The following is a 13,919-nucleotide window of genomic DNA, read 5'->3' on the forward strand; positions in this document are numbered from 1 at the left end:
AAATGTCCCCCCAAAAGTTTGTACCAATCTACATTCCCCCACCCTCAGCTGACTTTGCTTTAACACCCATGAAATGCAAGTTCAGTCTCAAAGCAGTGTTGATACCATTCTCTAAATAATTCAGGACTAGGAAGTCTTCAGGGCTGGAGTTTTCTGTGTACCAAAACCAACAACAGGGACACGCTAATATGCTTTGCAAGTTACACCCACCAGCAGCCGTGTCCCAGGTGCAAATACTAATTAGTGGCTTATAATTACTAGTTCGTGGCTTATAAATAGTCATCCGGGAGAGAAATCTTGAGCCCCTGCAGGTCTATTTAAAAGAGGTTTCTCATCTCTGAGACTCTGCCCTTGGTGTATAGGGTATGCCTTCTCATGGGGTTTGGAATGTCCCTAGAATAATGACTATATTTCCCAAACCAGATTCAGGACATAAGGTCTGATGGCCCCTTAAAGTACGGGTTCATCTGGAAAGCCCGGGTTGAATGGTTGTACCTCTGCATCACTGTATGTCAAGATCACAATTACAGTTAACACTCTAAAAAGCTTATTATGCCCTTCTGTGCACTTGACACATATTAATCCCGTTAGCCCTCACACTGGGCCTGTGAGATAGGTCTTACTATGACCCTGTTCTGCAGATAGGAAAACTGAGGCACACACGAGGCTAATTGACTCAGATTACATAGCCAGTAAGAAGCAGCCAAACCAGTACTGGACCCAAGCAGTCTGGCTCCAAAGGCTGTGCTTTTTCCCACCGTGCTTGCTGCTACCAATACATAGATACTGTATTTCTAAATTGTTAAAATCTGTTCTTAGTATAAGTGTGGATAAAGAAAGTGGTTCCCACGTGGTGGTCACACCTGTAATCCCAGCATTTTGGGAGGCCAAGGCAGGTGGATCTCTTGAGATCTGGAGTTCAAGACCAGCCTGGCCAACATAGTGAAACACCGTCTCTACTAAAAATGTAAAAATTAGCAAGGTGTGGTGGTGTGCATCAGTAGCCCCAGCTACTCGGGAGGCTGAGGCAGGAGAATCACTAGCCCAGGAGGCGGAGGTTGCAGTGAGCCAAGATCGTGCCACTGCACTCCAGCCTGGGTGACAGAGTGCAACTCCATCTCAAAAAAAGAAAAAAAAAAAAAAAGTGATTCCCTGCTTGTTTAAATGGAACACCTATGTCAACTTAAGCTTTAACCCAAACAGCCTCAAAAAAGTGTCCTAGTACATCAAAACCCAACCTCAAGCCAGGCACGGTGGTTTGTAATCCTAGCTACTCAGGAGGTCTTGGCAGAAGGATCATTTGAGCCCAGGAGTTTGAGGCTAGCCTGGGCAACATAGCAAAATAATCTCTGGGAAAACAACCACAGAAACAACCTCAGACACCAAAATTTGTTATACCTCTTGAGTTTGACCTTGTAGTTTGCCCAGAAGCTGGAAGGAGGTGTGTGAAAGCTCCGCAGCCCACCTGCTCCTGCACTTTGGCAGCTTTGGTAAATTGCTTATGGAAAGGCTTCTTTTGTAGAGTGGCCAAGATAGTAAACATCTAAGACTGCCTTCCTGGGAGCAGAGGAGGCAGAAAGCCATGTGGCAAATGTGCAACATAGAAAATGTAGCAAGTCTTCCCATCAACTCCAGAAATGTCTTCTTTGAAGATTGTTGCTTTCCCATCCATTTCCTATAAGCAGGGCTTCAATTTTCAGATACCATTCTCAGAACAACATTGTATCATTTTTGTTTGTTTTTTGTTTTGTTTTTTGAGACAGGGTCTCTGTTACTCAGGCTGGAGTGCAGTGGCGCAATCTCGGCTCACCTGCAATCTCCACCTCCCGAGTTCAAGCGATTCTCCTGCCTCAGCCTCCTGAGTAGCTGGGATTACAGGCGCATGCCACCACACACAGCTACTTTTTGTATTTTTTAGTAGAGATGGGGTTTCACCATGTTGGCCAGGCTGGTCTTGAACTTCCGACCTCAAGAGATCAGTTCACCTTGACCTCCCAAAGTACTGGGATTATAGGCATGAGCCACTGAGCCCAGCCTACAGTGTATCTTTTTTTTTTTTTTTTTCTTTTTTGAGACGGAGTTCCACTCTTGTTGTCCAGGCTGGAGTGCAATGACATGATCTTGGCTCACCACAACCTCCACCTCCCGGGTTCAAGCATTTCTCCTGCCTCTGCCTCCCGAGTAGCTGGGATTACAGGCATGTGCCACCACACCCGGCTAATTTTGTATTTTTAGTAGAGACGGGGTTTCTCCATGTTGGTCAGGCTGGTCTCGAACTCCCGACCTCAGGTGATCCGCCCACCTCAGCCTCCCAAAGTGCTAGGATTACAGGCATAAGCCACTGCGCCCGGCCTACAGTGTATCATTTTTAACAGTTATTCCTTGCAAGAAGCTCAAAGCATAAATACATTAATAGCTCTATTCCCATACCATTCCTTGAGAGAGGAAAAAGAAGCTGGGTTAATGGCCCTCTTTGGAGAAGGGAAAAATAAGGTCCAGAGAGGTCAATTATTGCAAATAAAAAATCAGTCAGTTGGCCAGCCCCTAACTCCAGCACAGAGCTGCAGGAGGCTGAGGGCAGGAGCTGTTGATTTCAGGAGAGAGTGGTTTGCAGAGTGGGTGTGGTGTCGGAGCACAGGAGCACCTCTTCTGGGGAACTAGGAAAGCTACTGGGCCTTTAAGTGGTTTATTAAATGATGTCAGATTTCATCTTTACTGTCTACCTTAAGAGCAGGAGGCAGCTCAGAAGAGCTCCTGGGTGGGGTTTTTCTAATGTATTATCACACACACAGGTAGCCACCTGGCGCTGGGGAGAACAAAGCAGCCTGCTCTGCACTCCCAGAGTCTCTAGAGCCACCCCCACCACACACACACACCTTCATTGGACCACACACCACCTTCAAAACTTCAAAACTTGGCGACCATGTTAATCCTAGAGAAAGGCCAGCCTGAAAATAGGCTGTCTATGAAGAGAAGAGAATGGGAATGCTAATGTTTCAAAGACTGGAGGTTTTTGCTGTTCCGAGATTTCAAAGGGCAGGTGCTAAGTTGTGGGTCTTTCTCTGTGGACAAGACCAGGGCGGTGTGATAGACAGAGTAATGGGGACTCCATTCCCCAAAAGAGAGCAGCTCAGACCCCTCATGAGTCTCTAGAGACTATCCTTCCCCATCCTTTGGGTGGGGAAAGCCCCACAGTGCAGAAGTTCTGTCCTTTAAAAAACAAAGTGAATCCAAGTTGTTTTGACAGTTCTGTCCTCCTACAGACAAGGGCTGGCTGGGTTTTTCCCAGTTCTGGAAAAAGGCAGACAGCAAACTGAGTGAACAAAATGGTTGTTGAAATCTAATTCCAGGTGTATCGGAGAGACCTAGGGACTCATCTCGTCCATCTGATCCTGTTCCTCTGTTTCTCCCCGGCTGTCCTTCCTAATTTCCAGCTCAAATCCACATCCTTCCTTCTTTTATTTTGTTCTTTCTGGCTTGACAGCTCACTAGTCCATTGTTAACTTTTTTTTTTTTTTTTTTTTTTTTTTTGAGACAGTGTTCGCTCTGTCACCCAGGCTGGAGTGCAGTAACACAATCTCAGCTCACTGCAACCTCTGCCTCCCAGGTTCAAGGGATTCTTGTGCCTCAGCCTCCCAAGTAGTTGGGATTACAGGCACGCGTCACCACACCTGGCTAATTTTTTTTGTATTTTTAGTAGAGAGAGGGTTTCGCCATGTTGGCCAGGCTGGTCTCGAACTCCTGGCCTCAAGTGATCCACTAGCCTCAATCCCTCAAAGTGCTGGGATTACAGGCATAAACCACTGCGCCCAGCCCATTGTGAAGTTTTTAAGGTTAGTAAATTAAACAGGTGCCAACACCGTGGGAGGCCTGGTGCTGGAGGAAAATGGACAGACACTCTTCTTACGTGCTCTAGAGCTCACCGCCTAACTGGCTGGCTCTTGACTGGCCTCTCGGTGCCAGAAATGCACTGAAGTCTCAGCTGAGGAGAACCCTCGGGCTGTGTTCTCAACCCTGGATGCAGAATAGAATTGCCTGGGGAATTTTTTTTTTTTTTAATTCAAGCCTGGGGTCCACCCCCAGTGATTCTGATTAAACTGATCTGGGATGGGTTCCAGGCATTCATGATTTTTAAAAGCTCTACAGGTTTTCAAAGTCTACTGTGCAACACCCTGCCAGACATGGGAATCACTACATTGGCTTATCTGATGAGAAAAGAAAGTCGGGGAGTGGGGGTCTTAGCCAAAAAAAAAAATTAACTGCTGCAAGTAGGACATATTTTAGCAGGGGGTCCCCTCCAACAAAGGCACTGATGGGAATGGCCCCTACCCTCAGCTTCGCTCTAACTGCTTTTATAAAGGGTCTAACTTTGGACCTCCTGTGTGACAGTGACTAATGATGTCTTTCATCAAGAAAGAAGACAAAGCAGAAGTGCCAGCACAATTAAGAATTGTGGGGCCATGGCTGGGCGCGGTGGCTTACGCCTGTAATCCCAGCACTTTGGAGGCTGAGGCAGGTGGATCACTTGAGGTCAGGAGTTTGAGACCAGCCTGACCAACATGGTGAAATCTCATCTCTACTAAAAATACAAAAAATTAGCCGGGCACACTGGTGCGTGCCTGCAATCCCAGCTACTCAGGAGGCTGAGGCAGGAGAATCGCTTGAACCTAAGAGGCCGAGACTGCAGTGAGCAGAGATCATGCCACTGCACTCCAGCCTGGGCGACGGAGTGAGACTCCGTCTCAAAAAAAAAAAAAAAAAAAAAGAATTGTGGGGACATGGCTGGGCACAGTGGCTCACGCCTGAAATCCCAGCACTTTGGAGGTGAGGCAGGTGAATCACTTGAGGTCAGGAGTTTGAGACCAGTCTGGCCAATGTGGTGAAACCCTGTCTCTACTAAAAATATTTTCTGACAATTAGCCAGGTGTGGTGGCGCATGCCTCTAATCCCAGCTACTTGGGAGGCTGAGGCAGGAGAATTGCTTGAACCCGGGAGGCGGAGGTTGCCGTGAGCAAAGATCACACCATGCATTCCAGTCTGGATGACAGAGGGAGACTCTGTCTCAAAAAAAAAAAAAAAAAAAGAATTGTTGGGCCAGGCTTGGTGGCTCACACCTGTAATCCCAACACCAATTTTTTTTTTTTTTTTGGAGACGGAGCGTCGCTCTGTCACCCAGGTTAGAGTGCAGTGGCGCCATGTCGGCTCACTCCAACCTCCGCCTCCAGGGTTCAAGTGATTCTTCTGCCTCAGCCTCCCGAGTAACTGAGACTACAGGCGAGCACCACCACGCCCAGCTGATTTTTTGTATTTTTAGTAAAGATGGGGTTTTATCATGTTAGCCAGGATGGGCTCAATCTCCTGACCTCGTGATCCGCCCGCCTCAGCCTCCCAAAGTGCTGGGATTACAGGTGTGAGCCACCGTGCCCGGCCTAATCTGAGGTGGGAAGATCGCTTGATCCCAGGAGTTCGAGACCAGCCTGGGCAACGTGGTGAAACCCCATCTCTACAAAAAAATACAAAAAGTAGCCAGGCATGGTGGCACGTGGTCCCAGCTATTCAGGGAGGCTAAGGTGGGAGGATCCCTTGAGCCCGAGAAGTTGAGGCTGCAGTGAGCCGTGATTGCACCACTGCACTCCAGCCTGGGCAACAGAGCAAGACTGAGAAAAAAAAAAGAATTATGGTTGATTTTATTGTAACAAGAGCCAAACAAGCTGGGTGTGGTGGCTCATGCCTGTAATCCTAGCACTTTGGGAGGCCGAGGCAGGTGGATCACAAGGTCAGGAGTTCAAGACCTGCCTGGCCAAGATGGTGAAACCCTGTCTCTACTAAAAATACAAAAGTTAGCCAGGGATGGTGGCAGGTGCCTGTAATCCTAGCTACTCGGTAGGCTGAGGCAGAGAATTGCTTGAACCCAGGAGGGAGAGGTTGCAGTGAGCCAAGATCAGGCCACCGCACTCCAGCCTGGGTGACAGAGCAAGACTCTTTCTCCAAAAAAAAAAAAAAAAAGAGAGCCAAACAAATTCGGAACAAGCTTACCTTAAGTGTAGATGGGGATTGTGTTCCACCACTCTGGGAAGGAGTGTGCACTTGTGTGTCCATTTTGTGTCACGTAACTACATGTGTGTGGTGCAGACACTTGCGTGGGAGTAGGCTTACAATGCGCACAGGAGAGAACCTCTCCCTGGGACTTCCCTGGGTGGGAGGACATTGCTGCTGACATCACCAGGCTTGGAAATCCTTTCTTCAGGGAAAAGCCTCCTTCTAGGGGAATCCTAGAGCCGTATTTAGCATGTGCCTCCCCCTCTTGCCCAGGACCACTGTGGTCCTCGATGAGGAGGTGAGTGTGGACTGCCCCAGCTGGGGTGTGCCAGCCAAGCCATGTGCCTTTTTATAATTCCCTCAAAGGTGCCCAAAGAGCTGGCATAGCTCTGCAGACTCCGCCTTTCCCTGCTACATTCTCTCAAAGGAACAGTGGGAGGAATTTACATAAAGGAAATCACTCTGGTTTTGGCTACCACTAATCCTAAATCCTGGCCCTCCCACTTTATTTACTGCTTTCATTGTAAACTGAGGTTGTGAAACCTTTTTCACATGAATCCATGTATATGATAGAGACTGCACCCCACCCTGCCCCGGCTTATAAGGAAATCCTGCCAGGCGCGGTGGCTCATGCCTGTAATCCCAGCACTTTGGGAGGCCGAGGCGGGAGGATCACGAGGTCAGGAGATCGAGACCACAGTGAAACCCCGTCTCTACTAAAAATACAAAAAATTAGCTGGGCGTGGTGGCGGGCACCTGTAGTCCAAGCTACTCAGGAGGCTGAGGCAGGAGAATGGCGTGAACCCGGGAGGCAGAGTTTGCAGTGAGCCAAGATGGCGCCACTGCACTCCAGCCTGGGTGACAGAGCAAGACTCCGTCTCAAAAAAAAAAAAAAAAAAAAGGAAATCCTGTGAACTCAGAATTTACTTCATTTTTTCTTTTACAACATGGGGTCTCTCTGTGTTGTCCGGGCTGGTCTCAAACTCCTGGACTCAGGCAATCCTCCCACTTCAGCCTCCTGAGTAGCTGGGATGACATGCACATGGCACTGTGCCTGGCCTTAAAATACCTTTTTATTACAAAATTGTTTTACTTATTAATAGAAATTTCAGAGAAAAAAAATCCATTGTTCTACCACTTGATTTTAATATCAAACCTATTAATCTATTATCAAACCTGATTTTTTTTTTTTTTTTTTTTTTTTTTAGTTTCACTCTTGTTGCCCAGACTGGAGTGCAGTGGCACAATCTCGGCTCACCACAACCTCCGCCTCCCAGGTTCAAGCGATTCTCCTGCCTCAGCCTCCCAAGTAGCTGGGATTACAGGCCTGCGCCACCATGCCCAGCTAATTTTTTATTTTTAGTAGAGACAGGGTTTCTCCATGTTGGTCAGGCTGGTCTCGAACTTCTGACCTCAGGTGATCTGCCTGCCTCTGCCTCCCAAAGTGGGATTACAGGTGTGAGCCACTGCACCCAGCCTGAACCTGATCTTTTTTTTTCTTTTCTTTTTAAGACAGAGTCTCACCCTGTCGCCCAGGCTGGAGTGCAGTGGCGCGATCTCGGCTCACTGCAAGCTCCGCCTCCCGGGTTCACGCCATTCTCCTGCCTCAGCCTCCCGAGTAGCTGGGAATACAGGCTAATAAAAAATTAGCCCGGCTAATTTTTTGTATTTTTAGTAGAGACGGGGTTTCACCGTGTTAGCCAGGATGGTCTCGATCTCCTGACCTCGTGATCTACCCGCCTCGGCCTCCCAAAGTGCTGGGATTACAGGCGTGAGCCACCGCGCCCGGCCAAACCTGATCTTAATGATCAAACCTGATCTTGATATTTGGGTGAACTTCTCACCTGCCTTTAATTCATTTTTTTTTAAGACGGTGTCTTGCTCTGTCGCCAGGTTGGAGTGCAGTGGTGCGATCTCGGCTCACTGCAACCTCTGCCTCCCGGGTTCAAGCGATTCTACTGCCTCAGCCTCCCGAGTAGCTGGGACTACAGGTGCACACCACCATGCCCAGCTAATTTTTGTATTTTTAATAGAGGTGGGGTTTCACCATGTTGACCAGGATGATTTCGATCTCCTGACCTCATCATCCACCCACCTCAGCCTCCCAAAGGGCTGGGATTACAGGCGTGAGCCACCGCGCCCAGCCTAATTCATACGATTTTAAAGAACACAACAACATAAATGCAGGTATGCATACATAACGATTGTGTCTCCTGTTCATTACTTAACACTGCATCGTAGGTGTCTGGAGTATTCCTCCATTGTCCTCATGAACGTGTTTTTTTAGTAGCTACACAATATTCCACTAAAAAGATAAGTGTTGAAAATTGCCTTCTGGGTTTTTTTTTTTTCTACACTCACCTAGGGGAGGGAGAGAAAAGAAAGATGGCTGGGAAGAGCTTTTTCTGTTTAGGATTCTGAGAAAAGCATCTCCAGGTCTGATTTGATATTCGGTTATCGGTCTAGTGTGCCCCTCCTAATCCTGACCTTCAAGCCAGCATAAAAGAACCTGGCCCCTTAGCAGGGGCTGACCGCTTTGCCTCCAGCAGAGCAGAGGCCCCTTAATTTGAAATGAAACGATTCTTCCATCAAAGGAGAGAGAGACTGGAGTTAAAATCGAACCATTCTAACGGCAGCACAGGAAAGTCCTTAAGCCTGCTTCTTCAAACATAGCACCTGGAAATGGTCCTGATTACATAGTGCTTGTCAGTAAGAGGGGAAAGTTATGAAAGAATAACTTTGTTTGGTGGTAGCTGCCTTGCTGTAGTCAAGGCACACAGTTTCCACTTTGAATTATGTATTAACTAGCATTGCAGCTGAAGCCGCCTTGAAGAGAAAGCCCTGTTTGGGCAGCTGCAGGAACATAACCTGCTACTATTCAGGAGCCATTTTCAGTTCGCCCTCCTTAGCTTCAAGAGGTTTTCATGGTGGTCAGCCCAGGGAAAGTGGATGGGGATGAAACTTGGAGGGTTGGAGGCAGCCTGGGTAGCTTGGCTGCCATCCTCCATTCTGTTTTGCTTTGCTGGAAGTGATGGGCTGGATGCCAGGGAGGAGCAGTGAAGCGTAAGGGCAGAGGGTGAGGGGGCAGCCTATAGAGCTTGGATGCCCCTCCTCCCGCCTCCCCTGCTCAAGCCACTCACTAGGAGACAGTGGAGCAGAACCGTGGGACGATGGAGCACCTGGGTCCTGGCAAGGTTGCTCTGCAGCTTCCGGCACTGGTGATGACAGAGAGGTTACGGGTGCAGGATATTTGAGCATTTCGTGAGTTTGGATTTGAAATTTCATTGAAAGGTGAAATCTTTGTGGAACTGTCAGCTTCAGTTACCTCCAACCTGCTAAAGCTTTGAGAAAGGCCCCTTGAACTCTCTGCACTGTCGAGTACTTTTCTCTTGGTTATGCCTCCAGTGTTGGAGGATTATTCCTGGCGTGCAAGGCACTCATTTAGGATTATTCCTTGTCACTGCCTGCGCTCACCTCCACCTCCAGAAGGCAGCACCCACACTTCTCATCGCGGCTTCTCCTCAGCCTTTTATTGTTGCATCTGCCTCCTAACAGATTTCCCATACCCCATTCCTAGTCCTTAACCCCAAAATGCTGCCAGCCCAACCTTCCCCAAACAGTACTTGCAATCTACTCCTATCTTGCTCAGACATGTTCGGTAATTCCCCGTAACCTACTGGATACAATTCAAACTCCTTATTTGGTCACTCCAGGTCCTCCACTCCGGTCCTAGCATCCTCCTCCTCACAGCAGCTAGAGGGTAACAGGCACTTCCTACACAGCAGGCCCGGCTGGAACAGGCCCTGCTGGAAGCTCCTTTATTTTTATTTTTTATTTTGAGGCAAAGTCTTACTCTGTCACCCAGGCTGGAGTGCAGTGGTATGATCTCGGCTCACTGCAACCTCCGCCTCCCGGGTTCAAGGGATTCTCGTGCCTTAGCCTCTTGAGTAGCTGGGATTACAGGCATGTGCCACCACACTTGGCTAATTTTTGTGTTTCTAGTAGAGACGGGTTTCACCATGTTGGTCAGGCTGGTGGAACTTTAGTGTAGATTTCTTCTTCCACCCTGGCCTCTCTTGGCTGTCCTCTAAACACACGTCCCCCATTCCTACACCTGGTCTTGTACTTAAGCTATCCTTCCTACCTAAAGTGTTCTTCCCTTTCTATGTAGCAGCTCAGGTTCCCCATGAAACTCTGCCCAGCCTGTTCCAGCTCACAGAGACCTTTCCTGAAATCCTCAAACTCCTCACGTTGGATTCTCTCATCAATATTTAATTATAAACTGCCTTGTACAGTTTATACTTGTACTCTTTTTTTTTTTTTTTTTTGAGACGGGGTCTCGCCCTGTCGCCTAGGCTCGAGTGCAGTGGCACGATCTTGGCTCACTGCAACCTCCACCTCCCGGGTTCAAACGATTCTCCTGCCTCAGCCTCCCAAGTAGCTGGGATTACAGGCACACGCTGCCACACCTGGCTAATTTTTTGTATCTTTAGTGGAGACGGGGTTTCACCATGTTGGCCAGGCTGGTCTTAAACTCCTGACCTCGTGATCCACCTGCCTCGGCCTCCCAAAGTGTTGGAATTACAGGCGTGAGCCGCTGTGCCCGGCCTATACTTGTACTCTCAAGCACATTTGTCTTCAAAATGGGTTAACGTTCTAGATGGCAGGGACCAGCCCGAGATCTCCAGGTGCCAAAGCAGTGTTCTCTACTCAGAGCAGGGCTTCAGCGTTTGTTAAATGAGTGTTGTAAGTGCAGCGTGAATCTTCTACTACTGAGCCAAATAGGAAGGCTTATTTATCCTCTGGAACCTGTGGAAAAGCCAATTCAGCAACATCTGAATTCATGTTTTTAAGTGATTGGGTGTGGAATTAGCCCTATTTCTAAATCCCCAGTGGTAAGCAGAGATAAACTCGAGCTTGATTGTAGCAGCCCCTTAAAGAAACCCCTCCCCACCTCCCCGTGAAGGGATGAATGCAAATAGGACACCACAAACTGGATGCTAATTACAGGCAAATCCTCCCTGGCATAGACTGCCATAAAGGTAAAGACTCTCTTATCTGCCTGATAACACCAGGTCCCTGGCCCTGCAGATCAGAAAAAAAGAGAGTGCTCCCTAGGGCAGGCCATTTAGGGGGCGAAGCCAATTAATTGGTACAGGCAGGGTGTTTGTTGTCCTCATGAGGTTCTATCTGGACCCACTGTTGGTTAAGGAGGTTTTCATGGACTCGTGAGGTTGTGCTGAACCAGCCCCACCACCTGGAAAACTCCGTGGAGCTGGTGGCGTGAGAAGGGCAATAAGTCTTGGGACACAGTTGGAGTCTAAGAAACTAACTAGGCATGAGATGGTCCTGGCCCAGCCCCAGGGAGACAAACTTGCACCCAGAGAAGTCATGTTGCTGCTGAGTGAGGACAGAAGGGATCCTTCCAAACTGGCTTCTCCATTCATTGGGCTTCTAAACAGGTCACTTACAAGCAGCCAGTTGGCTGGATATGACTCAGACACATTATGTCTGGCCTGCGGAGTGTGCGTGTGTGCGTGTGTGTGTGTGTTTGTGTGTGTGTGTGTTTCCTTCAACATTTGAATTACCAATGCTTAAAAAAATTAGGAGATTTCACATACAAAATCTGGATTTCTGGCTTCTCTTGACAACAGAGCACCTGGCCACATGAGGCCCTCCCTCCACAGGGAGATGAGCCTCTAAACGGAGCGTTTGCTCTCCACCAGGCTGATGCACTCATTTTTGCCCTTGCCAAGCCCCTGCTTATTTTCTCTGATGTTGCAGATTGCAAATCTGGGAAGGAGGAAGGATCAGAGATATCCTCGTCTGCAGCAACTCCAGGGGTCTGTGATGCCTCTGGGTGTGCAGGAGGTAGCCCAGGGCTCCGGGGTTCATAATGCAAGAGAGACAAGACATTTTTCTTTCTTTCTTTCTTTTGAGATGGAGTTGCCTTCTTGCTGCCTAGGCTGGAATGCAGTGGCACGATCTCGGCTCACTGCAACCTCTGCTTCCTGGGTTCAAGTGATTCTCCTGCCTCAGCCTCCTGGGTAGCTGGGATTACAGGCGCCTGCCACCACGCCCGGATAATTTTTTGTATTTTTAGTAGAGATGGGGTTTCACCATGTTGGCCAGGCTGGTCTCAAACTCCCGAACTCAGGTGATCCACCCGCCTCAGCCTCCCAAAGTGCTGGGATTACAGGTGTGAGCCACCATACCCGGCCAGGCAGTTTTCTTTTATTCAAACACTGATCCTTGAACTTGCTGTCACTGAGTGCTCTAGAGGGATGGCCATGTAGAACCCATGGCATGGGCAAAGGATGCTGCTGTCTGGTTAACTAACACTTGCTGAGCGCTTACCCTCAGCCAATCTCTTCAAACTTCCTATCAGTCCGCCTAGCAATCCCATCTCTGGGATGAAGACACTGGGGCTTACTGGCAGACTCTAGAGCCCTCCCCTCCACCAACCTAAGGCTTCTTCTCCATCTTTGTGTAAGTAGGAATGGCTCTGGTAGGGCCCCTCAGGCCATCTGAAGTTCAAAACACATTGGCAGCTGGGCTGGATAGCATGCCTATAGGACTAGCTCCTAGGGAGGCTGAGGCGGAAGGGCTGCTGGAGTCCAGGAATTTGTTTTTGAGACAGAGTCTTGTTCTGTTATCCAGGCTGGAGTGTAGTGGTTCGATCATAGCTCACTGTTGCCTTGACATCCTGGGCTCAAGCAATTCTCCTGCCTCAGCCTCCCTAGTAGCTGGGACTACAGGCGCACTCCACCATGCCTGGCTAATGTTTTTTTTTTTTTTTCTTTTTCTTTTGTTTTATTTTTATTTTTTGAGATGGAGTCTCACTCTGTCGCCCAGGCTGGAGTACAGTGGCACAATCTTGGCCCACTGCAACCTCCGTCTCCTGGGTTTAAGCGATTCTTCTGCCTCAACCTTCCCAGTGGCTGGGACTACAGGCATGTGCCACCATGCCTGGCTAATTTTTGTATTTTTTAGTAGAGATAGGGTTTCACCATATTAGCCAGGCTGATCTCTAACTTCTGACCTCGTGATCCGCCCACCTCGGCCTCCCAGAGTGTTGGGATTACAGGCGTGAGCCTGCACCCGGCCCTGGCTAATTTTTTAATTTTAATTTTTGTGGAGACGGGGGAAGTCTTGCTTTGTTGCCCAGACTGGTCTTGAACTCCTGGCCTCAAGCGATCCTCCATCTTCAGCCTCCCAAAGTGCTGGGACTACAGGTGTGAGCCACTGTGCCTGGCCAATAATGTAAGATGGGATTGTGTGGAGTAGGTGTGCCTGGGGTCTTCGCTTGCCTGCGGGGACTGAGGTGTGAGGTCTGTGGCCCGGACTGAGCAATGGTGGGCAGGCAAGTCCCTGAGCCCCTAAAACTTCCGAGAGGAGAAGTTTATAGACTGCAGCTCAGGTGCCTATAAATTTGTTGCAGCTTGGGAAGAAGTGATAGAAATTATATCAGGTGTATTTGGAAAACAGGTAAACTCTGTTTTTTTTTTTTTTTTTTTTTTTTTGGAGACGGAGTCTCGCTCTGCTGCCCAAGCTGGAGTGCAGTGGTGCGATTTCAGCTCACTGCAACCTCCACCTGCGGGGTTCAAGCGATTCTCCTGCCTCAGCCTCCGGAGTAGCTGGGATTACGGGCATGGAGCCCGTAACGCCGAAAGTGCTGAGATTACAGGCTTGAGCCACGGCGCCCGGCCACTCATTTTTTAAAAACTAGTTATTAATTATAATTTCTCTTCAAGTTTTCCTGAGATGTAAAAACTCATCGCCTTCAGCTGGTTCTAAACTTCTTGTCTCTGCTAACAACTCTCACCCCTCCTCGATCCCACCCCACCCCAGCGCACCCCAACTCACTTCATCTCACTTTA

At 48.7% G+C, this 13,919-nt stretch overlaps 1 protein-coding gene across 4 annotated transcripts in view; it reads left to right on the forward strand.

The window, feature by feature from the left end:
- Nucleotides 1–13,919, forward strand: part of HAS3 (hyaluronan synthase 3) — a 40,493-nt gene that overhangs the window by 7,267 nt on the left and 19,307 nt on the right. The window contains exon 1 of one of the 4 annotated variants that reach the window (XM_055366279.2): nucleotides 7,880–8,226. The exons of the other annotated variants lie outside the window; for them this stretch is intronic. The gene's annotated coding sequence lies outside the window, so the exon portion shown is untranslated. Of the gene's footprint in view, nucleotides 1–7,879; nucleotides 8,227–13,919 lie in introns of those variants that run through there. 4 annotated transcript variants of the gene reach the window in all.

The sequence above is a fragment of the Gorilla gorilla genome, chromosome 18, assembly GCF_029281585.2.
Source record: "Gorilla gorilla gorilla isolate KB3781 chromosome 18, NHGRI_mGorGor1-v2.1_pri, whole genome shotgun sequence".
Classification (NCBI taxonomy): domain Eukaryota; kingdom Metazoa; phylum Chordata; class Mammalia; order Primates; family Hominidae; genus Gorilla; species Gorilla gorilla.